General features: G+C 37.5%; 1 protein-coding gene across 2 annotated transcripts in view; it reads right to left on the bottom strand.

Annotated features, from left to right (window-relative positions):
* CNTN5 (contactin 5) overlaps positions 1–24,901 on the bottom strand; it is a 1,236,361-nt gene that overhangs the window by 929,644 nt on the left and 281,816 nt on the right. For both annotated transcript variants that reach the window (XM_058289033.2, XM_058289032.1), the window contains exon 2: positions 19,685–19,818. The gene's annotated coding sequence lies outside the window, so the exon portion shown is untranslated. The remainder of the gene's footprint in view (positions 1–19,684; positions 19,819–24,901) is intronic.

Here is a 24,901-nt window from a genome sequence, read left to right as displayed (position 1 = left end):
CCCCAGGGCAGCTCACGGACCAGAGACCTTATGGCAGCTTCATACAGTTTATGAATTCCACAAACAGATGTTGGATTGTGTTTGGAAATTGCTCTGTTCCTCTGGGCATATTAGATTGTATGAGATGCAGATGTTTCACTTTTACTTTATAAAACCAAGAGGAGGGCTTTTACTTGACCACATCATTAGAGTGGGCAGGGTTGAGTCCCCGCCCTCTTTGGGATAAAAGAGATTCACACACAAGCACACACATGGAGAAGGAGAACACGGAGTTTAGTTTTGGATGCTGGTACCCTGGGGAGAGAGCCAAGCCATTCACCTGCTGGGAAGGGAGACGAGCCTTATGCCAGCCTGCAGCTGAGATAGAAGGAGCTGGGACCATGGAGCCTTAGGAGGAAGAGGAAGCCTGAACCCTTGCAGAGACAGCAGCCATCAACACACGGCAACGGACTTTGAAGAGGGAAGTAACGTGCACCTCATGGCCTGGTAACGTAAGCTCCTACCCCAAATAAACGCCTTTATAAACACCAGCAGAGTTCTGTGCTTTGCCTCAGCGCCCCTCGGCTGGCCACTACAGACCTCCTCTCCCCCCTCATGAGGCTACAAGCTCCCGCCTGCTCCCAGCCACTGCTTAGAAAGCAGCGGGGGAAGAAATCACCTCCTGATCAGGGAGCTAATGCTGTTAGGGGCTCCAGGGGCTGACGGAAAATGCAACAACCAGAGGGGAAGGAGTTCCCTTTACTTAGAAAGCAGGAATGTTTTCCTGGTTTTGGCTTTAGAAATGGGGTTCCAAAGCAACATGAGCTGAGTGATAGAAAAAGGAAACTAAAATTGTGGTGTATCTGATTTCTCATGATTAAATTTCGTGCTGCACACATTCTTGTTGCTAGTATGTAAATTATACAGGTGAGCAAAAGTTTTTAAAATGTGGAAGGGAAAAGGAACAGTAAAAATCATTTCCAATGAATTGATGCTCTTAAAATACTTGTCTGTTCATGAGATGGCTAATTTAAAGAACGAACTACGTCAGCTATAATCAGCACCCTAAACAGAAAACACTTATTTTCAGACTGCCTTTCCAATGTTGTAAGGTCACTCCCAGCTTCTCCAAAAGGCAGCCTCTGTGCCAACACAATGGGCTCCTGCACAGATTACCCAGGCCTCTTCATATTCCTGATAGCCACACAGCTGGCATGTACAAATCGGACACACTGAAGAGTCCCTAACCTTCTGCTCTCATTTAATGCTGGGTACTGTACGTCTCAGTCTGTGTTGTACATGGCACATATCCATCTCTATCGATAGCAGTTGTCCTGTCAATGTCATCTGCTTTAGATTTCAATTTCCCAGGCAGAAGCAAAGTGTATCTGGCAGCAGAGTGGAAGGAAATGGTATAACCCTTTGCTGCATTCTAATCAGGTTCTAGCCACACTGGATATTTAAGTTGCTATTTTCAAACTCAAGCTGCACTGGAGATCCGAGTCTCCTTGGCAGATGCCTACTCTACTTGGTAGGAGAATAAAAGAGATGGTGGCCGTCTTTTGGCATTTTCTATTCAGACAACAGCCTCGAAATCCACATTTTCCTCAAACTTGCTTTGTATAGCACTTCCTTGGAGAGACTGGGGTACCGCATTCAAGTTGGGAAGCTGGTCTAGGAGAGCAAAGCCCGTAAGCTGGAGCCAAATTAGGAATAATCATGTTTGTGTATTTACTTGCTTAGTAAAATACCACAGTTTATTTCAGAAAATATTGACCTTTAGGTATTTTATTTATAAGCTCTCCTAGAACACAGTAAGTTAAATGCAACAAGGAGCATTTTATAACAAAAGGAAAATAAGATACAGGTATAGATGGAGGAATTGTGTACACAGCAGCTATACTGCTTTTGAGTCAGACAGGCCTACATGTGATTATCAGCCCCACCTCTCAAGGGACGTGGATTCCACAAGCGGGTTAAACTCTCTAAACCTCGTGGTCTGAACAAAATGGAGCAATGAGTCTTATCTCACAGGTTTGTGACTAGTGAGATAATGTAGTCAAAATACTTAGGCTTGTATTAGTACACAATAAAGTGCCATAATTACTAGCTTAAGAGGAATTTAATATGGAACTCTCTGTCTCGGGTTCCAGAGAGCACGCAAGACATTAGCTAAGTGGCAACTGTTGCGCATTCTAAAGTGAAGTGTTAGCTTCCAAGCCACATTTTGTCACCACGAGCCCTCCACACGCCTTTCCAAGGTATTGGAGAGGCCAAGAGCAACGTTGGAGGCCCGAGAGATGTCATTAGAGAGATGTAAGTATGCTGGGGGCCCTCTCCAGTCCTGAAGAAGGACTTTCCCCTTACACTAAGATTCGTGAGTGGCGCGTATAAACCCACGCGGAGAGCTGGCTGCCCCAGCTCAGGAGCCACAGGTCAGAGGGCGCTGTCCTCATGCACCCTGAGAAGCACGGGGCGGGGACCGGGCGCCTGAAGGGGCCTGCGGCAGCAGACCAGGGGGACGGCAGTGGGAAGAATTTGCATTACCCCTCAAAAGGGCCAAAGGAGCACTCTTTCATGAACCATGGTGACCGTTTTCCCGTAGGCCAGCTAGAAGAACGAATCTCCTTGGGGCTGGCTGCCTTAAAACCCACCCAAGAGAGAGTCCAGGAGTATTGAGCCAACCTTGGCTAAAAGTTGGAGGGAACTGAAGATCAGAAGCTGAGGCACAATTTCTAAGTGACCATTTAGAGATGTCAAAAAGCTGGTGAGGAGAGGGCAAGCCTCTCAGGGACACATAGAACTTGCCATGAAATAAAGATTGAGTGTTACAGAGAAACCAAGTCCTGGGATTGGCATCAGCTCATGATGTTACCAGTCAAATAATATCTTCCCCCAACTTTTCCTCTCACCCCTTCCCCATTTCCTACATGGAGATTAAGTCAGTCTAATGCGTAGAGGAGTTGTAAATGCATAAATGAGGAACTAGAAAAAAAAATGCTTTCCCACTGTTGGCTCCCCACCTGGAGGAGATTCTTTCAGGAAAAGAAAAGAATTTGAGCTCTAATACTGGCTAAACATTTTAGCTATTGAAGTATGATTGTCACGTGCCTTTTAATCATTTTAACCATTTGGGAAAGTCATTGGGCACCATCCCAGAATGTTCTCTTACATACCCTGTATATTATCTATCCCTAGAAATAACCCTGATTTTTCCCACCACCAATTATTTTGCCTGTTCTAGATTTCCTATAAGTGGGGTCATACAGTATGTACTCTTTTGGGTAAAGTGTACAGCATAATAATTTGATATTCATCCATGCTGTAGCTTATATCAGTAGTTTTTTTTCTGGCATACTGCTTAATAGTATCTCTTTGTATGAATACACTTCACTTTGTTTATCAATTCACTTCTGATGGACACCAATTTTAGGTTAGTATGAATAAACCTGCTATGTCATTCTTGTAGAAGTCTTCTTGTGGACATATGTTTCAATTTATATTGGGTTAATTCCTAGGAGTGAATTGCTGGGTCACAGAGTAAGTGGTGAGGCCATTTTATATTCCCACCCACTATTTTATATACCCTCCAAAATGAATGAGCTTTCTAACCTGGTAACCTCCTTGCCAACATTTGATGTTTTCAGTTTGTTTCTTATTTATTTGTTTTGTTTTTTAAATTTACACATTCAGGTGGGTGTGTACATTTTGTTTCATTTGTTCGATACAGCTTATCTTGAAAAGCCAAAAGCTAGGAAAGTAAGATCACCTTGGTAACATGAGCTGAAACACACTGTAGGTCAAAGTGTTTTAGGGCATCAAAAATAAACACTTAGAATTGTTTCTAGGAGACAGGTCACCATCAATGTACACAAGGTAGATTTTTAAACAGATGCCAAGTAACAAGAGAACTTGAAAAGTAATTCTTTCACACTTCTTTTCTCAGCTATCACCTTCAGTCTAAAATATACAGACAATCTCTAAGACCACAATGTCTATTGCTAAAACTAAGGGAAAATGGAAACTTTTGGCTCAAATTAGAATATACACTTTCTACAAACTAAAAGTCCAGAGTAGGAAGTTGATAAATTATTCTAAACTGCTAGATTCTAGAACAGAAATGTATACTTGTTTTATCACATACCTATACATCTATTCATTTCTTTTTTTTAAGTCTTTATTACTCTTTTTTTTATTAGAGAAGTTGTGAGGATACAAAACAATCATGCATAATATGCATAATTCCCATACATCACTCCTCCACCAATACCTTACATCATTGTGGAATATTTGTTGCAGATTACGAAAGAATATGATCAGATCATTGTCACTATGGTCTGTAACATATACTTGTATACATTTTCCATACACTGTGCATTAGTATTGTACCTTTCTCATCTCATGAGAGAACACACTCATATTTGTACTAATAAGCAATGTCCATCTCTCCATCTCTCCATCCATTCATCTGTACTTGCTACATGCCACCATATCTTGTTTTTCAATGAAACTACTGAGAATTTTTCCAGTTAATTCATATAACCCCTCCCTCTAAAAGCTTGTACTACAAGAAGCAAACTTCCTGTTCTTCAGCATCTCCAGAAAGCCTCAACCAGACCTGCTGCCATTCTAAGTGTTTAATTTCCCCAAATGGGCAGCAGACTTGGCCCAGTGGATAGGGTGTCCGCCTACACAATGGGAGGTCTGTGGTTCAAACCCCGGGCCTCCTTGACCCGTGTGGAGCTGGCCACGCGCAGTGCTGATGCGCTCAAGGAGCACCACGTCACAAAGGGGTGCCCCGGTGTAGGGGAGTCCCACGTGCAAGGAGTGCACCCCATAAGGAGAGCCGCACGTGAAAGAAAGTGCAGCCTGCCCAGAAATGGGGCTGCACACATGGAGAAATGACACAAGATGATGCAGCAAAAAGAAACACAGATTCCCATGCCACTGACAACAACAGAAGCGGACAAAGACGCCACAGCAAATAGACACAAAGAACAGAAAACCAGGGTGGGGGGGTGGGGGAAGGAGAGAGAAATAAATAAGTAAATCTTAAAAAAAAATATTTCCCCAAATGATCCATTACACCATTGTATATCCATAACAAATGAAGGTTAAAGATCAAATAAAAACACGACCACATGCACAAACATGTCTTGTGCACCTTGGTGGTGGGAATGCAAGGGCTGAGTCAGATTTTATCCAGCCTGCCAAGAGACCAGATCAAAAAAAGGTCCTGCTCTATGGGCTGGGGCGGCAAACAGCAGTTCCCTTAAGGATGGTGGGAGAAAGTGGCCAAGTCCTGCTGGCTATTTTCCTTGGCTGTCAGAAAAATAAGAAGTCTACAGCATGATATGGAGAAGTAGGAGGACATTTAGATTTCTCCTAAGCGTGCATGTTAAATTCCTAGGGAAACCCATCCCTCCTTCGATTCTTGGCTCTTGTGTTATCTGCCCTGGAGGACCTCCCGATCACAAGCCCAGCCCAGTCCCTCTATCCCTATTCATATTTCTCCATAGCACATATCATCTTCTAACGACCATGGGATTATGTATTCATTTTGTTTATCGGATGAACTCACCCACTAGAACATACACTTTGTGATAGCAGTAATTTCGTTCACTAGTTTTGCTATTTGTTATGCTCAACCTACAGCACCAGTGGCACATTTGGAGAATAACTTTGTGAATGAAGGAATGAAGGAATGAGTTCTACCTGTGCACAAGCTGAGTCACTTTGGAGGAGAGAAATATAGACGGCTGCTATCCATACTGCAGGAAACCTTCCAGAGCTAAGAGTAATAATAAAACCACAGATCTTACTGGAACACACACATACATACAAAAACACTGTCAACCACTATGTTGGGAAGCTCTTCTGGACCACGGCAGAGCTAAACTAACCAGTGGTAGATGGTCTGCAGGACCTCGGGGCCCTGCGCCTGATCTGAAGGGGGACTGTGCGATGCAAAAGAAGGAGCTGGGGGAAAGATCAGCGGCAGCCTGCAAGCTGAAGTCTCCAACAGAAGGCAGCAGGCTTATTTAGCAGCCATTTCTTGGAAATACATTGAGTATATAATCAAATTATTTGGGTCGCCCTAAAGCAGAGAGCCCATGTCAATAAAGCAAATGAGATCAGGTGTGTTAAGCCTGAGAGAGGAGGCGGGTGAGGGAGCTTGGGCAGGCTCCTGGCACACCTGTGCCTGCTGCTGGCACGTCCCCCCCACCTCCAAGACACAGAAGGTCAGTTTTATATCCAACGGCACAAGGTGTCCTGTGTACTAAGCGGCTCCAGGTCATGCACTTCGTATGTCTTAAACATTTTCAATTACTTCTATTCCCGTGTTATTTTGCAGTAGAACCATTTCTTAAAGAAAACTGCTTCCTGACCTTGGCAGTCCCTGTCAGATTTGTGTACACAGTAAAATCTTTGGTCTTGGTAGTCCCGTTTTCAACATGACTTTGTTAAATGCTGTGAAAGATTGAAAATTTGCGTATGTCGTGTGTATGGTAAATAAGTGGGACTTAGAGCTTACACTAGCTTGCCAACACTTGAAGATATTAGCACTAGCGCTTGATAGACTCTTAAGGGCAATGTGCCTCCAAATTTCAAGCTGAAAGTCATTGCGTTAGCTTTCCTAAAGAATTACAACTACATGGCTTTTCGATTTCCAGCACATGCACTAAGAACTGTGTATAAAATTGTTCACCTTAAAACAACAGACGAGATCTCAAAGATGAAAAGAAAAGAACTGCAAGGCATGGTGGTAGCAGCATTGTCAATAGTCTTGGGACTCAAAGACCACCCAACCTGCAGCATTCTGACTCCTTAGGAAGGGGCCTCATCCAACTTAGAAAGACAAATTGATAGCAGGGATGCTTTTGTGCCAATATTTAAATTTGCTAGTAACCTAATGAATAATTCCCTCCAAAAAGTAACACACGGTATTTATTAGTGATTATTTAAATGCACAGAAAAATATATTTCTTAACAAATTCTCTGTATTTGCTCAAAAATTGAAGCAGAGTATTTTTGCCCACAACACACTCCATACATTGACCACATTTCTGAAGTAATCTGCCTAACTACTGTCAGTAGCAGAGTGATGACCTTTCAGTAATCAAATTTAGCACATTAAAATGGGAGAAAAAACGTTGAAATAGTTTAGCAAGAGTTCCACTAACAGAAACAATCCCTACCCACCTCAGTTACAAAAATAACTGGGGACAATGTCATGGTAGAATTATCATTTAGTTACATGAAATTGCTAATTAAATAAACTAAGAGCACTGCTTACTCTGCTTATGAATTTTTGTAATCTCTTTTCTCATTACTCCAGTAATACAAAATGCAAAATAGATTGATCTCAGTACCGGACTCATGAAAAATGGGATTACGTTTTTCACCAACCCAAGAAAGGGGGTATGACTACATGTTTTCCAACTCTATAAAAGAATACAAAGGGATTTTAACATAGCTATTATTTTATGAGTCCAGCATATAGCTTATATTCTAATATGTGATATATGTATATATATATATATTATATATATATAAAATACACATTTTTTTAGTTTCCTGGTACGTGGTGAGCCTATAGTTTGCTCTCTTTGGAAGCCTGCAACACTTCCCTGGGCCTCATGGCATTCTTATATTTCTGATGACAACATCCTTCTCAAGCTACAGAGAAAATCAAGGAGCAGGAATATTCCCAGAATCTACCTCTGGCCTATTTCAGCAGTCCACAGACAAAGCCCAGACTGTAGTCAGGGCTGTTAGGAAACTGGAAACTCCAGCACACAAGAACTACTTGAAGGTTTATGTGATTGAAACAATCAGGGATATTGCGCTTGGAGATATAAAACCTGTGGCAGATCATTACAGCCACACACCTAATAGATTTGGTAAAATGAGTAAACAATCCCATAATGTATACAAAATGGTTTTCCCAGTGTCTGGGACATAAAAGTCCCTCAGTGACATTTAGTTAGCTCTATGCCAAAAGATACTATTTGAATTGTTCCACACTTATGTCTTAAGAGCTAGAACCAAATCCAAACGATGTTTGTTACAGCTGTGGAAGTTCTGCCTCTATACTAATGACGATTTCTTAGAGCAAAATGAAACGGATAATATTAAGCTATTTATTTCAAGAAATGCTAAAGATTGAGGATATTACAGAGAAACTTCAAGGATCAAGGGTGTAGCTATCTTTGATGACTTTTGAAAGTTTCTTTTATTTCTGAATTCCTATGATTCTAAGACATAAATGTCCTATCCAAAATATGAAGAATTTTGATTGGAATATGGACAAAATATTTTACAAGAAAGATCCATTCAGCTAATCCACAGGTAGATCATCATAATATGGATTACCCATAAGAAAGTGTCTATTCATAGAAAATGCAAAGCAGACTGAACCTGAAATTCATGTTCATGCAAAGCAAAATAATTTAAATATTCAGTAAAACACAAATCTGCTAGAAAACAAATGATTATTAAATGTATGTCAGAATTTTAAAGAACTGATTTGGAGATGACTCATATTTTGCTTTATTTATTTTGATGCCTATTTAAACATTAATTTTCTGCCTCACAAAACACTCATTTAAAGCATGCATTTTTAGAATGTAGGCACCCCTGATTCTTCCAAAACTATTACAGCATCCCTTATTTTTGTAAAGTTAAGAAATATATGGAAGTGGAGCTGTTAATAAAAAATATATAGACTGAATTGTTATTATAAGTTAAGATGTGGGTTCATTTGTGAATAGTCTCTTCTAAGGTCCTATTGAGATGAAGCCAAATTGAATCAGCGTAGACTTTAATCCACTTGAGTGGGGTCCATAAAAGCAAAGGAAATTTAGATAATCAGTCAATAGAAACCAGAAACCAGAAGAAGCCAGACGGTGTAGAAGCCAGAAATCAGGGAAAGTCACTGGAAGAGATTAGAATCCAGAGGTCGAGGAAACCCGAGATCCTCTCCGCGTGCAGGAGCCCTGCTGGAGGCTGCAGACTCTGGAGGCAGCAAGCCCTGCCGATATCTGGATGTTGGACTCCCAGCCTCTGCAACCATGAGGCGATAAGCGCTTGTGGTTGCTTAAGCCAACCAGGGAGGGGTACTGGCTACAGCAGCTCTAGAGAATTAAGGCACGGGTCTCTCGAGTCGGTCATCTCACCCTTTTCCATTCACATCATCCAAGAAGTGCATTGCACACATCAGTGCTTTCTGGATTAGAGATCATGAGATCTATCTCAGTCTTCCATTTAAATTTTCTTATTTTTAGAAATTGGTTTGATCCTTTCAGTTGCATTTATATTCACACACCTTTTTTTAAAATGAAAGGCAAAATGAAAACATCATATTTACTTTCAAAGGACCAGTTTTTTTCAGTGTAATGGAGTTAGAGGAAACATACCTGTTCCTGGGGATTTTTTACAAAATAAAATAACGTGGAATATAATTACTATTTTAGGAAGAGTTTTCTGAGTGCCTTTCTTTTGACACCTTTAATTAAAACTTTAAATAACTTGGGGGACCAAAATGGCTTTAAAAAAAATACTTTTTGATAAACTCAGGACTGAGGTGGACAGAGTTGAAAGGGAATCCTTCCAAAAAATAAATTTCTGGAAAGGTTTACACAATTCCTTAATTTTATTTAGCAGCAAGTTAAGGAATTATTACCAGACAAGGCCATATCTTACAAAGCTGTTGGAAGGCCAAAGATGCGAAAGCGTCATCATACTGTATCTGCTCTACTGAAAGCTTACTTATGTCCCTTGGAGCTAGGGAAATAGGGGTCTTTGTATACTAAAGCACATGCAATTATCTTTGAGAAGTTTGCTAATTAAATGTATTAAATTGATCCATACTTATCTCTATATGAGAAAGCTGCTTTTATAAACAGTCTCTTTTTCAAAGAAATTTAGTTTTTTTGGTTGGATTTTCTGGAAGGGATATTTTACTTTTATAAACATGGACTGCCATATTTCTCTTGTGACACTTAGCATCCATCAGTGCAATTATGAGTTTACTTGAAATTTTCCATTGCTACTTCCAATGCACTATTTGACATATAGCATTTCACTGATCTGTATGAAATTGCTGTTTTGTAGGGCACTATTTGATCATTTTTAAAATGAATGTCCAATAATTATGGTTTCTTCCATTTCTAGGAGTATATGATTACTAGAACATGGTATGTGGAAAATAATTCTCTTTGCACAGCTTACATCTAGAAATCATAATTAGAGGGATAGACAGATCCTAAATATTCTAGACAGTAGACTTGGTGCAGAGTTACGCACTTTGCAGTTACGCCTACCCCTTCTGCTCTCTCCGCCACCTGCTGGTGCTTCTGCACAGCTGGGGGCACACTTCACCCCTGTGTGACCCCAGCCCATCATTCCCTTCACCATGCCTTGCTCGTTTTTCATCAGCCAACGCCCCTCCTCCGGTGGCCAGTGTCTGACTGCCCAGCACGGTGACAACGAGGCTTCCTTCCACACAGAACCCCCTGGTAACTTTCTGGTAGCACATTTCACTGTATTAAACACAGCCCCCTAATGCTCATCTTCACGTACCTGGTTACCTTCTTCTGGCTTGCGTTGTTGTGGAGTTCTGATGACCTGTTAGGTCTGACTGCAGACAAATGGGCCTCCTCGGGGCCATTTTCTGTATACAGACGCAGTAATATCGTGGTCATCACAGCTGGAACAAAAGCTTCAGCTGGCTTGGTTCTAATTTCTTTTATTCAACTACTATCTCCCTATAACCATAAAAATGAAAATAAACAGCAGTATAAACTTAATTGAATTCTGACTAAAATCCACCTCTTTCTTAAATGGCAAAATAAAGATAACTTGCAATTTCATAAAAACAAATAATATTTAAAATGATCATCCTAATTTGTTTTAGATTACAGGTAAAAATCTGTGTTTAAATATTTATCATTATATATTTATTTGAGGAGGCTCCTAATTCTCCCTCACAAAGAGGTATCTGTGAACATATTTATAAAAGAAAAATAGGTTGTCGAAACCTCTAAGCCTGAAAGGCACTTACTCGAAAGCAAATTTTAAAAATATATTTTAATTCTGTAAAATTGTGTCCATTAGCAGCAAATACAAAATTATCTTCTGTCTATTTAACACTCTTTTTCAATGTCTTTTCTGAAACTAAAATCAGTTTTTCAAATCTGTAAAATGTCATCATGAAAAATCATCATTGCTGATTTGCCTCTCAACGTGGAAGAGAACGTACCCCTTGTTCAAGCAAGGCAAGGTGTTCTGGAGCCAAATGGAAATCATGGCACTGATGATTTTTCACAATTTGAAATTGTACTTCGGATTTATGTAGTGATTTCTATTTGGGTGCAAACCACACCAGAAATGCCCTGCTCCTTGTATTCATTCACAGCCCTTTTCCTTCAGTCATTGCCTTCTATCCAATTATTCCTGAATGCCAGCATCTGGTGACTGACTCGAGGTGGATTCATGAAGAGTCTGCCTCTGGAATTTCAACCTCCACAGGAACCGAATAGACTGAGGAATGGTCTGCAGAGCAAACGTGTTCTTGTGAGGCTAAATTTAAGCGGTTGGTTTTCCCTTTTCCACTCATTTTACTGTTTGCAGGTAAAATACTTCCTCCCTCACAAAGATTACAAGCATTGGGCCAATGGACCTCGGCTCGCTGAGGGCAGTGGAAAGGAAAACGCTTCTGGCCCTTGACCGTGCCTTCTTCTTCTTCATATAACATGTTCAGCCTGCAGAAATCACTGAGATGATCAAATTTCTCTACAGATAACCAACACCAAACACTTACATATATAGATATATATAAATATGTATATATATCTGTTATTGTTTAGGAAGTATCTTTTGAAAAGCCCAATAAGTCCCATGGTTATTCTGTATGGTAGATATTCCAATTTTTCTGTTTTACATGTAGAGAAACTGAGGCCATGAGGATCACACGTTTTTGAAATAGCAGAGTTCGGACTCAAACTCATTCCTTCTTGTGACAAACACATCCAAAAGTCAAGCCATGAAACTACAGTTTTGAGCAATATTAAATGAGATTATAAATGTGATTTTGTTCAATTTTCTTGCATTTTGTCTAAAGACAAACTTTGGCTATTTTATTTTGGGAGTTGCTCAAGATTTTCTTTAGAAATACATATGCATATTTTAAATGAATTTTTAATGTTTTATTTCTTATCAGTGTATTTAAAATAATTTGATGCTACAAATATCCAGAGTTAAATTATATGTTTGCTATGGTTAGCCATTAAAGTAGGAAAAATTTCATGGAGAAGCTTCCAGTTGTAAAATACTAGGAAATTCTTATTTTACCTATTGTTAGATGTTATATAATTTACAAAAAGTGCAATATGTAAACACTTTATAAGGCTTCCAGTATTTCAATACTTTTATATACTTTATATACTTTTATTTATTTTCTAAAAACAAACTTTAGCTATTGCTATAATAGGTTTTACCAATTTCATCTAGAAGCAGTTATTGAAAAAGCCTCGGGTATAATTGAATGTGACTTCCAAATGAGATATATTTTAGAAGTTCAGTGATCTTTTGTTTTCAGTTGATATATTCATTATACTTCACTCACTTAATTAGGTGGGTACACAGAAATTCACACCGTGCATACTCAAATCATGCAATACAGAAAGAATGCATATTAGAACTATATTAATATTTTATTAAAGACAATCCTATTATATAAATCTTCACATGCAAAGATGATTTTGGCAGTGGTAGGTATGACAACATAAGCAAACACAGGGATAAGTGTTCAATTGAAATACTGTTTCTACATTGACACTAAGTCATGTTTTGCCTAGTAAACTGTCAAAATGTTTCATGGAATTTAGTGTGTATTGTTTTATGTTCGATCCTTAAATTTTAGCTTTCTACTTTTGAACAAATTAAATAAATATCTTTTTTATTGATATGATATTAGTTTTATCTAGAACATTAGTTCTCAATATTCCAGAGTTCTATCAAAGTTTTCATCCAAATGTTCTCGTCTTTCTTCTGTTCTTCCTACTTCCCCTTGTATTCCTTATTCAGAGTATAATTAATCAATCCCTGCATGCCTCAGATGGACTGGATCTGGAAGCAAGGAGAAAACAAGTGCATCCTGGCCTGGCAGGAGTAAGTCTACCACAACCAGAGACGAGAAGCACAGCGCTGCGCTGTGGACATCGGTTGGGAAAGGTGTTGGTGCTACCCCAGTGCCTTTCTTTCAGTTGAGAAATAACGATCTTCCTTCAGCTGCATGGATGGTTTTCACTCTTGACATTCTTGTTCACAAGCATGGAATTGTAATGATGTCTGTGTGCTTTGGAAGAAAAGTAACATCTAGAAGCTGCTGGGCAAGTACTTCGAGCACTTTCAGAATTCTAGAAGGCTGTGCACCTGAGTTTCCCAGAAAGTAAGAAACTGGTTCAGGCAATAATTTTTACATGTTTTCTTTATGCTTCCATAAAATTGAATGTGTCCAGTAGGTCTACAATGAAGCCATGCATGTTATTAATGAAGGGAAATAGATGCATTTCATTCTAGATACCTGTGATTGCCTTAACAGTAATTATATGATACTGCTTAAATTCCTTAGACCAGCACTGTTCAATAAAAATATAAGTGCCACAAATGTGAGCCACACATGAAATTCTAAATTTTCTAGTAACCAAAAGTATAAAGAAACAAGGTTAATTTTGAGACTACATTTCTTTAACCCAATATATCTAAAATATTATCATTTCAGGCTGTAATTAATATAAAATTATTGATGAGATATTTTACATTCCTTTTTTAAATTGAGTCTTAGAAGTCTATATAGAATTTAATTTATGTCACATCTCAATTCAAACTAGCTGCATTTCTAGTGCTCAATAGCCACATGTGGCTAGTGGCTGCCTTACTCATATACTGCTAAGGAAATGGCTCAGCCCACACCTCGCAGCTATTTGCTGAGTTATGAACTCCTTCCAACTTGCTTTTCATGTAGACTTCTTTCATATGCTTGTTATATGTTCTTCTGGGTGCTACTGTGAGGCTGTCAACTCTCAGTTCATAGACTGGTACTGCGTCTATTTCTAGACACATAGCTATCTTCTCACATTCCATTTTTAATCTGTCATGAATTGTGAAGACAGACTACAAAATGTGTTAGAATTGCTTTTATAGATGTTTATATGGTTGCAAGTGAGAGTCAGAGAAGCTGTAGGAATAAGGGGCATGCATGTCTTTCATCACTCAAGCCTTGTATTAATATATTCCAGTCTTGTATTGTCTAGTCTTAGCTCTTGCTTTCACTATGGCTATTTCATGATTTCTAATAAAAGGACACAGTATGCATTGCATTTGTGTGTGTGTGTGAGAGAGCAAGTGAGAGAGAGAGAGAGAAAGAAGAAAGAGTAAATTGATGATGATCACTAAATTTTTACCATAGCTCTGACAGTATAGAGATTTTTATCTACCCAAACAGGTCACCATGAACACAATAATGTGACAATCTGTTATCATTAACCCTGTTGGAGAGTTCTGAAGACGCTGGAGAGGATTAAATGATCTGGAAAACTCAGTCAACGGAAAATGTATCACTGAGATCTTACAACATGACTTTCTATAGAGACATATAAATGCAAAGGTCATTTTTCACCTTCTTCTTTATTCAAAATAAATCTGACATTCTTTAATAGCTTCCATTCCACAAACTAGCTTAATAATAAGTATTTTTAAATATTAAAATATTAAAATTATATGTGGGATATAATAATGAAATATTTAATTATTTTAAGTATCAACTTCTTTGAGGAGCACAAAGGTAATATGAGGTGTTTAAAAAAATCAAGTAGTAGCCACAGATTTTGTTTATAAAGTAGTGGTCAAGCTAAATCTTGATGATTTCCATTATTTTATAAAGCAGAAATAACATATAATTAACTATAAGAAAGTACTACATGTGACTCCAAATCTTGAGCATCTTCATTTCACTGAATTCAACGTTAACTATCCCATCTTATACGTAACAGCAGACCCTAAATCACATGTGATCAAAAACCTTTTACTGAAGGTATTCTGTGGGGTTTTTTTTTCCATCTTGAACATATCAGAAGCAAATTAGGTAAGAAAAAAATGGCTTAAAAATAAATATATCTTGTTTTCCCAATATAGAATTTGTAAGTAAAAGCATACCACTTTTCATGACATTTTCTTTCACAGTAATAGAACAGAATTGACTAAGCACACAATCAGTTGCTACTGTGAGCAATTTCAAAACTACCAGAAAAGTTTTTGTTCACAATCTGTCATGTCTTCTATATATGAACTAATTACTAAAAAGCATATAGAGGTACCAATTTCTTATACACTCTCTCCACCCCACCCACCCGCCACCAAAGGCATTTTTAATTCTACTTTTAAAGACAAAGAGCTGCCGTTGTGCTAAGCGATTGATATCATTCATGAAACAGCATCCCATCTTTTGGAACTCTGGGCTATTCCTCTTCAAGTTTACTAAGAGAATACTGTCTGTCAGAAGCCATTTACAGAGTAATATCTACAACTAATTAGTTAACTCATCATACATTAGTTGTGGGGATTTCCTACTTCCTAATATTGACATGATATCCCTGAGGATGGTAGATCATCATTTAAGATTACACACATCGGCTAAGGCATGATATTCAATCCCCAAATTCACATTTGAGCTCTTTCCCTTATCAGTAGAAAAGTAAGGGAGAAAATTAAATCTGGATGCATAAATTTAAATGAAATTAATTTTGTAATTCTGAATATCAGCTACATCAACATCACTCATGTATTTTTCTTCAAATATTAAGAAGATAAAAGGCATTAAGGAAGGTTCAGGTTGATATAAAATGCTTTAAAATTATTATGAGAAATACAAGCACATGAGCAAATATCAATGATGTCAGATAGTATTTGGCATTTTATTTCATTTCATACAATTTCCATTGGATTCACAACAGCATTGGGATACAAGTATTAATCCCAAGAAAATAAGCCATACCTACCTTCCCTCTCCCCTCCCCTCCCCTCCCCTCCCTTCCCTTCTCCTCCTCTCCTCTCCCTTTCCAAAACTGCTCCTCAAACATCATTTTGGATTTTGTCCCCCAAGGACACTCTTCCTTGGCATTTAAATGTAGAGGAAAGCATGACACAGCCCAAATGTAAATATTTCCTCTGTTTCTCTGAGTTATTTCCACAATCCACATCTTCAAAGAGTTACTACATACTGGTCAAATATCATGTATGAGGAATTTTGCAAGCAATTACATTAAGTGAAATGGTTGACTCTCTACTACTTAGGGATGGAAACCTTGTGTCTGTTAGTACAGGCCTATGCACTATACAGCTGCAAGTCCTCTTCTCTGCCATATTATCACCCTAAATTATATTACTCTTTATTTCTTCCTTCTTTCTTTCATTTCCTTAGGAACTCCAACTTAAGAAACATATATCCACTAAGACGTCTTCTACAGATAGGCTGTTATTGAGAATAATTCGTCTGAAATAGACTTAAACCACTCTCCTCTCACCTCCACAACGGGCAAAGAGAGATAATTCCTGCTAAAAATATTAATTTAACTTCAAATTACACAGTATTTCATACCAACTGATTTATCACTTGTCATTCCATTTAAGGCTACATATTTAAGTGTGTATCCTTTATAGGAAGAAGTCAACTAAAAACATTTGAAAACACATCTTCTAAAAGACAAAGAACTACAAATATAGTAAAAAATGATTAATTTTTACAAACAGAAAAAGAGCAGATGTCTGTAACAAATATCTCAAAATGAATTAAGATTTTTTTATTGAATAACCATGTTAGAAGCAACCCTTCCACCTCCCATCCTGACAGAAAGATCTCCACACACTACTTCTGAAGGACTTTTATGGACCCTCCAACAGGTAGAAAGTTCTTTCTAATATCCAGTCAAAACTATCTCCATGACCATTCCCCATCATTTTAAGTTCTCACTTATGGATGCCACACTGTAAACATTTTAAGTAGTAGTTAAACACTGTTAACACACACAAGGCACAGCAAGCAACCAATGCATGCAGTGAGGTTTCTCAAATGTTTATGCAATTTTCAAGACCACTAAGAATGAAAAACAAAATTTCCCTTTTTTTTTTAATTAAAAGAATGTCCCACTCTACTTTTCTCAGCTACAGCACCCTCTAGTTGCATTCAAAGGTACTAAAGAGTAGAATTTTTCTTTCATTAGGTGTTGAGAATTCCACCAACACTGAAAACCTATAAACCAAGGTGTAGTCAGGCTCTTCCCTAACAGAATGAAGCACTTCCTCTTGAAACTGGGCCAAAGCAAGTTACTGAGTGAAACATTTCATTCTCAGGGACTGAACTCAGGACCCCTTTTAGTATGGGTTGCCTCTTATTATGGCAAAAAAATTCAGTTGACTGCGTCAAGATGAAACTTGTCAGTGTCTCCCCTGTTTAGTAGTTGTAGTGGCAGATTGGGTGCAAGCACATGAATGAAATGGAGCTCTATTTAAAGTGACGCTGTGAATCCACTCTCATCAGATTCATCAATTCTAATTCACTTATGTCTTCTTGGAGTGCTCAGTCTGTCTCATCTGCTTCAATCGCTTCCTGTTCTACCAATATGCTTTTCAATTAATTAGATAGAGCAATAACAAGAGTGACCTAACAAGAATGAACTATGCTTTGCCAAACCTGCCTCCATAGGCTGGCTGTGCTGTTAAATAACCTCTATATCCTCAAATTGGAATTTGCATTTATTAATAGGCTGATGACAAGCCTCTTTTCAAAACTTGGAGTTCTGTTGAACTATTTGAATATAATACATTTAGCTGATAATTGATAGAATGCACCAGTTCACAGGTGGCAAACACATTTATTCCGTTCTACTTCCATCTGCTGATATGTCTACCATAAATTTAAATTGCATATCCATCATCCATCTGGAAGTGAGCATTAGATTCAAAACCCTCTAACCTACAGCTGCTATGGTGTTTTCAGTTGTTTTTCTTTGAATGTCACAGGTACCATAAATAACCTGTTTCTATCATTGAAAATTTTAATTAAGGTGCTTAGATTTAATTTATATCTAGTAATCACAGATCTATGAAAAGTAGAAGGTTAATATAGAGTGTTATTGGTTAAGGTGCTCTTGTGATTAAAAGGTAAGAACAAAATGTTTTATAAATATTAGGAAATAACACCTTATAGGATGTGTGTGCATCATTTCTAAACAACACATATTGTTGTTAATTTTATTGTGTATATAAATTCTATTCTGAGATTGTTCTTGCAATACAGAAACCTGATGGCAAATCTTGGTGTGCCAATCTTGCTAATATTAGAATACAGAAATGTATTCATGTAAAACTATTTTTCCATGTTTTGGAAATCACTGTCAAAACTTTTCCAATTCCTTTCCAATCCTTTCTTTCCCCTAGTTTTCTAGTCTTTGGGAAAATAGAAAATATATGGTTACTTTGCTCTGCAAAATTAATTTAAGGATATGCAGTACAGTTAGGGCTTTCAATCTAAATGACAACTTTGTGTGATTTATTGGAATGAATGAAAGGCACATGAAATGTGAATTTTCTGAAACAACATCCCAGAATTTGGATGTGGCTAGGAGAAAGCAAAATTGAACATACTGATAAAAGTCATATTATCCAACATATTCTCAAACTCAGATTTAGTTACTTCCCTTCTTTAATCCTAATTTTCCAATCCTGAAGAAATTGATAAGATTGAATATGCTGGGGGAAATAATATCCAATTAACCTGACAAATTAGAGGAAAGCATTACAGCAGCTTTGAAATTGGATAGGATATTGATAAATATTATAAATAACTGGAAAACAAGGAGAAATCATTCTTCATCTGGAATAGATTGACCTTCTTATGTTGATTTAATCATCCAAAAATTCATCATAAATATTGTAGGTAATTAGCACACAGGAGATTTAATTTGACATAAGCTATTGGTGCCGTTTTAGTTGTGGATATTTAACATGAGTCTAATCATGTGTTCTGAGGTATCCTTAATGTTCACATTTTCAAGGACTACTCTTATAATTATGCAATGGTCAAAATAAAGGTGCTTTATAATTACCAAATTCTGTTGATTGTATGAGTACATAGAATGAGAAGCCGCTCAGCAAACAACCTGAAAGCTGTCTTCCAGCAGAGCATCCCTGATGGGGGGCCCTGCTCCTTCCTGCCTTCTGGAAACACTGTCTTAAACATAAATGGAATAAAATCCATTTACCAGCACATTTTATGTTGGTAAGGAAAGATAGAAATCACAACACAGAATATTGTTTCTCTGGTTTTGGGCAATTTAAAAATATATTCATGTACTAACCATGCTTATACCAAGCTAAATATCTAAGGACAAAAGCTTTACAATATTTACCTGAATGGTATTTCCAGAATATTTCTAGAGTGTGTTTACTAACACAACCAATATCTTCTTAATGCAAAGAAAACACTTTTTTTTAATGTATGTATATATACAGCATACTAAGCTTTAAAATATTTTGATGGTCTGTGAAAACCTCCATAAATGACACACAGGATTTTTTTGCTTTTTGTTTTGCCTTCACCTTTCCTTTCAATTTTAAAGACAGTTTAATAAAAGATCCACTGTACCTGTTGAGAATAGTGCCCAAACTATGCTCTTCAAAAAGGACCTGGTTTCTGTAATGTAATCCTTACACAGGACTCATGCGAAACAATGCGTAGCAGATCCTGAACAGCGCTAAACGGCAATCCTTTAAGGTCATCTGTTAAGAAAGGATAAATATTAACTGTAATTACAAATGGTCTTTTTATTCAACTTTTCTTCAAAGAAACCTACCTTTCCTATTGAATATTTTATAAAAGCTCCATTTAGTTATACATGCATCCACTGTGCTGTTTACCCATATAAACGAATACTTACAACACTTATCATTAGATACAAAAGTTTTGTAGTTACCTTTTTAGATGTATTTTCCTTCATAATTTGTACACAATACATTATACATAAAACAGATATAAAAGACTATCACTCTAACTAAACGTTCACAGATCTCAATCACTTAAAATAACCCATGAACTGATAACTGCATTTGCAGCTGTTCTTAGTTTTTATAATTTACGGCTATTTCCAGAATTTACGAAGTTAAATTATTTTATTTTCTTTAAAGGCTTTACAGTCTATTTCTTCTTAAAAGCTTAGAAGAGACCATTGAATTATATACTTAAAAAATGGTTAACATAGCAAATTTGGATATATATTACATATTACCACAATACATTTTTTAAAAGCTTGTGAGTGATTTAATCTTAAAATACCTTTGAAAATTATGTTACTCTATGTTCTGTGGTGAGGAGCATGAAACTGACATATCTGTTTCTTTACTTCTAATGAAGTTCATTTCCAATGAAATTCTTCATTCAATGAAATTTTTATTAAACAAAACTTTCTGGTACATTTATTTAGTGACTTCAGATGGTACATTTATTTAGTGACTTCAGAATGACTGAAGGCCACAAACTGAAATTCCATGTTAAGATAAAACAAGAATCAAGGAAGTCCTAAGGTACATATTTTATGATCAAGCTGGTAGAGGTATTTCTATTTGTTGTAGTTTTTGCCACCAAAGAACATTAATCTTTATGCCCTTTTATTAGTTGTAAACCAGATGAAGTGGATATTTTTATAGGATACAAATGTTGGAATATTAGCAAATTCAAATGGATCAATGTAAGATTTTCATTAATCCTGGCTTAAATTTCTGATATTCTAAATGTCACTGGATTATACACATTTACGTATTTGGTAACACTCAAGCAGCAAGAACTATACAATGAAATAGTTAATATATCCTAAAGTCACCCAAAGGAAACCCAATCATTATGTTCTTCTCAAGTAAAGCTATTGTCTTTTATGATGAAGAATTATGAGCAGGAGGGATTATAAATGCCATTTCTGTCTTCCCTCCCTCCTTCCTTTCCTCCCTCCTCCTTTCTTACCTCCCTTCCTCCTTCCTTCCTCAATCTTTCTTTCTTTCTCTTTCTTCCCTCTTTCTTTCCTGGACATTGTCACAATTATAAATGTCTACTTTGTCCATAAGAGAGCAACAATTACAAAAGAAAAGTAGGAATGATTTCTTTCTTTGGTTTACAAAATTTGGAAGATAGTCAAAAAACAAGCTGCAAAAATTTATTTAGATGTGAAGAGTTATCTTCCTTTCAGGTTGGGCTCTCATAACAAGGAATTCTTTGGAAATCAGAACTTTATGTTCCCATTACCATCTGTGGCCGTTTGAAATTATTTTATGAATCCCCAAAAGAGAAAGATTTTGTTTATAAAATAATATATTCCTGTGGGGTGTGATATCATTTGATTGCATTAAATTCAGTTGAGGGCCCTTTTATTAGATTCCTTGATCAGATCACTTAAGAGCTTTTGATTGGACTTCATTGGTGAGATGTGTCTCAGGCTGAGTCTCTGACCCCTTGCTGGGCCCTATGTACATGGGTACACAGACACGCAGGCACAGGAAAAGAAAGCCTCCTTGTTTGATCCAGCTGTGTAAGAGAGGTGCCTAGAGGATCGCTTAAGCACGAAGCCCCACAGGGCCCCAATAGCCCGGGCCCACAGGTCAAGAGGAGACCAGCCCTGCTACATGCTACAAGCAGAACAGCCACGGCGGATATAGGAGGCCCAGAAAGAGACAGACCCTAGGCCTGATGCCCTCAGCTGAGCTCCAGCCTCAGCAGAGACCGCCCGCCATCTTGCCTCGGCAGGTGGCAGCTGACTTGGTAGGAATGTGTCTCTAATGGTGCCTCAGTTAGGACTTTTCATGGCCTTGGAACTGTAAGCTTTTACCCCAAATTAATCTCCTTCATGAAAGCCAACCTCTTTATGGTACTTCGTATCAGCAGCTCTTCCGCAAACTAAAGGCTATCATTTTCACTTAGTGTTACACATTGCCTCATTTTTTTTTTCATGGAACCAGTGAGGAAATTAAATGAGACAATGCACATAACATGTTTAGCAATATGCCTGGGGCATTCAGAAAATATTACTCATTATTATTATTTTCCTACCTTAGTAATGAATTAATATAACACAGCAAAAACAGCTAATGAACGGAAGCGCAGTTCTTGCTACTGAACCTACTTTTCAAGTCCTTCCCATAAATCTGCCTCTCAGAAGCAAAACCTTTGGAAGTTATACACTTAATAAGGACATGAATAACATGGTCTTTAGAATAACATGGTCATCTGGCATTAAAGTCAGACCTACTCCAGGTTTCGCCCATAACTCCCTTAGGTCGTTTAACATTTCTGAGCTAGCATCTTAAAATGGGGTAAGGAGGTCAGATCACATCCTCTGTGTACCTTAAGGAATTAGGATCAGACTCAAATATTAGTAGCTAAGTCTCAAATTGCACCTTACAAAAGATCATGACCTTTACCAACCTATACATTTCTCTTTCTTTCTTTAAAAAAAGATCCAACTTAACCCAGAAATCCTAGACGACACACTCAAAAAAGGAGCTGTCACATTGTTCATAAACTCTTTTCATTTGCCTCTGGTTGACATGATTTACCCTACCTGGTTAAATTTTTGGATTTAACATGTCTTTAATTCACCCAAGGAAAAAAATAAGGCCTTTCAACCAACGAAAAGTTTTAGCAAACAATCACCTGATATTTTTCTTTCCACTTTTACAATCCTTAATTCTTCTATTTCAAATTATCTCCATTGCCTTTATCTTATTTTTTATAGTTTATCTCATTTTTCCTTTCTAGCAGGTTGGGAAAACATTTTTTGCCTTCTTCAGAATGACTGCCTTTAATAAATCTTATTATTGCAATTTTCTATCCCTAACATGTTGATAACCAGGAAAACAAAGTTAACATATACAGTTAAATTCTAAGTTGTATTTAATCTATATTGACAACATTTTAATTCCAAGACATTTTCCAGTACTAACTGCAAGACATTTTCCAGTACTAATCTGTTTTAAACGAACTTCTCTCTGCTTTGGTTCATACAAAGAACTTCTGATCATACTCAAACATCTGTTCAGGCATGAGCTACTCCTAAGTTTCCCTAACGATCCCAATAAGACTGAATTGCACTGTGTTTATGCTACTCCTGAAACTTGTACACCTTTTCTAATCATAACTATTAGCCTGTACCAAGTGACATATTTGTTTCTTCCCTCCCTAGTTGAGTCCTTCATATATCCCTAAAGTCATCTAACACAAAACAATTTAAATCCCCACCTAAAAACACAAACAGGGGTCAAGTTTAATTATATGACAACTAGGTAAATGAGTATTTATAGAAATTATATCCAGTTGTTTTGGAAAGCTACACAGAAGACACATATACCAAGGATGAACATTTTAGAATTTTGGTGATAATCACAAAAGATACTATTCTGACAGAGCTGGAATGGGTAAAGAGGAAAGCATCCCCATTCTCAGGCTGTTTTAATTCTATTTTAAAATGAGCTCTTTAGAGATAAGAAACTCAGTCAAGGACCTGGAACATGGTGGTTGCTCAACTGTGACCGCCAAGAGCCAAACAAAACGGAGAACTTTGAAATCTTGATTCTTCTTCATTTATTCCATTGAAACGGATCAAAAATAAACTGTCAGGGAAGTGGACATGGCTCAGCTGATAAAGCATCCGCTATCATATAGGAGGTCCAGGGTTCGATCCCCAGGGCCTCCTGACCCGCGTGGTGAGCTGGCCCACGCACAGAGCTGCTGTGCACAAGGAGTGCTGTGCCCCACACACAAGGAGTGCATCCTGCAAGGAGAGCCGCCCCGTGTGAAAAAAATGTGCAGCCCACCCAGGAGTGGCGCTGCACACCCAGAGAGCTGACACAGCAAGATGACGCAACAAAATAGAGATGCAGTTTTCTGGTGCCACTGAGTGTGCAAATGAACACAGAAGAACACACGGAGAGTGGACACGGGGGGGGGGGGGGGAGTGGCAAAGAGAAATAAATCTTTAATAAAAAATAAACTGTCAAATAACGATGTCATTCATTAAAAATTTAGACTACATTTGAAAGAGATAAAATATGTTTAACATGTTTGCTCAAATTGAACTAACATTTTGTCCTGTTTCTAATTGTTTATTTGTAAATTAAATAAACTATTTTCCTTATTCAAATATTTTATTGTATCACTGAAAGCACAGAATAAAAATCCTGACTCTATTTAGAGATGGTTGGGTTGTGTTGATACATTTATGAAAGACAAAGAGAGGCAGAGAGATTTCAGGACTTTTCTAGTGTTGGCTTGCTTGCAGCAGTTAAATTTTCAGGAATTTTTCAAGCTAATATTGGTAGCTCAAATTCAGCCAAGGTGGGAGCATTTACACACAGAATCTGGCAACACCATAAATCAGGGCTTTTTAAAAATATACATATATTTTTATTTATTTTTAAACAATACTTCGATTACATAAAATGTTACATAAAAAAATATAAGGAATTCCCATATAAATATGTGAATCCTCACACCTCCCACCCTTCCCCACATTAACAACTTTATTCATTAGCGTGGTACATTCAACTGCAATTGATGAACACATTCTGGAACACTGCCACTAAGCATGGATTATAGCTTACATTGTAGTTTACACTCTCTCCCACTCAATTCTGTAGGCAATGGCCATATATGTAAAGACCCATATCTGTCATTGCAATGTCATTCAGGACAATTCCAAGTCCTCAAATTACCCCAGTATTACATCTCTTTGTCCCTCTCCCTGATTTTAGCATCTCCAGTGGCCACTGTCTCCACATCAGTGATATAATTTCTTCCACTGCTAGAATCACAGTAAGACTA

Source organism: Dasypus novemcinctus, chromosome 27, assembly GCF_030445035.2.
Source record: "Dasypus novemcinctus isolate mDasNov1 chromosome 27, mDasNov1.1.hap2, whole genome shotgun sequence".
Lineage (NCBI taxonomy): Eukaryota > Metazoa > Chordata > Mammalia > Cingulata > Dasypodidae > Dasypus > Dasypus novemcinctus.
This window is presented reverse-complemented; position numbering and strand designations above follow the sequence as displayed.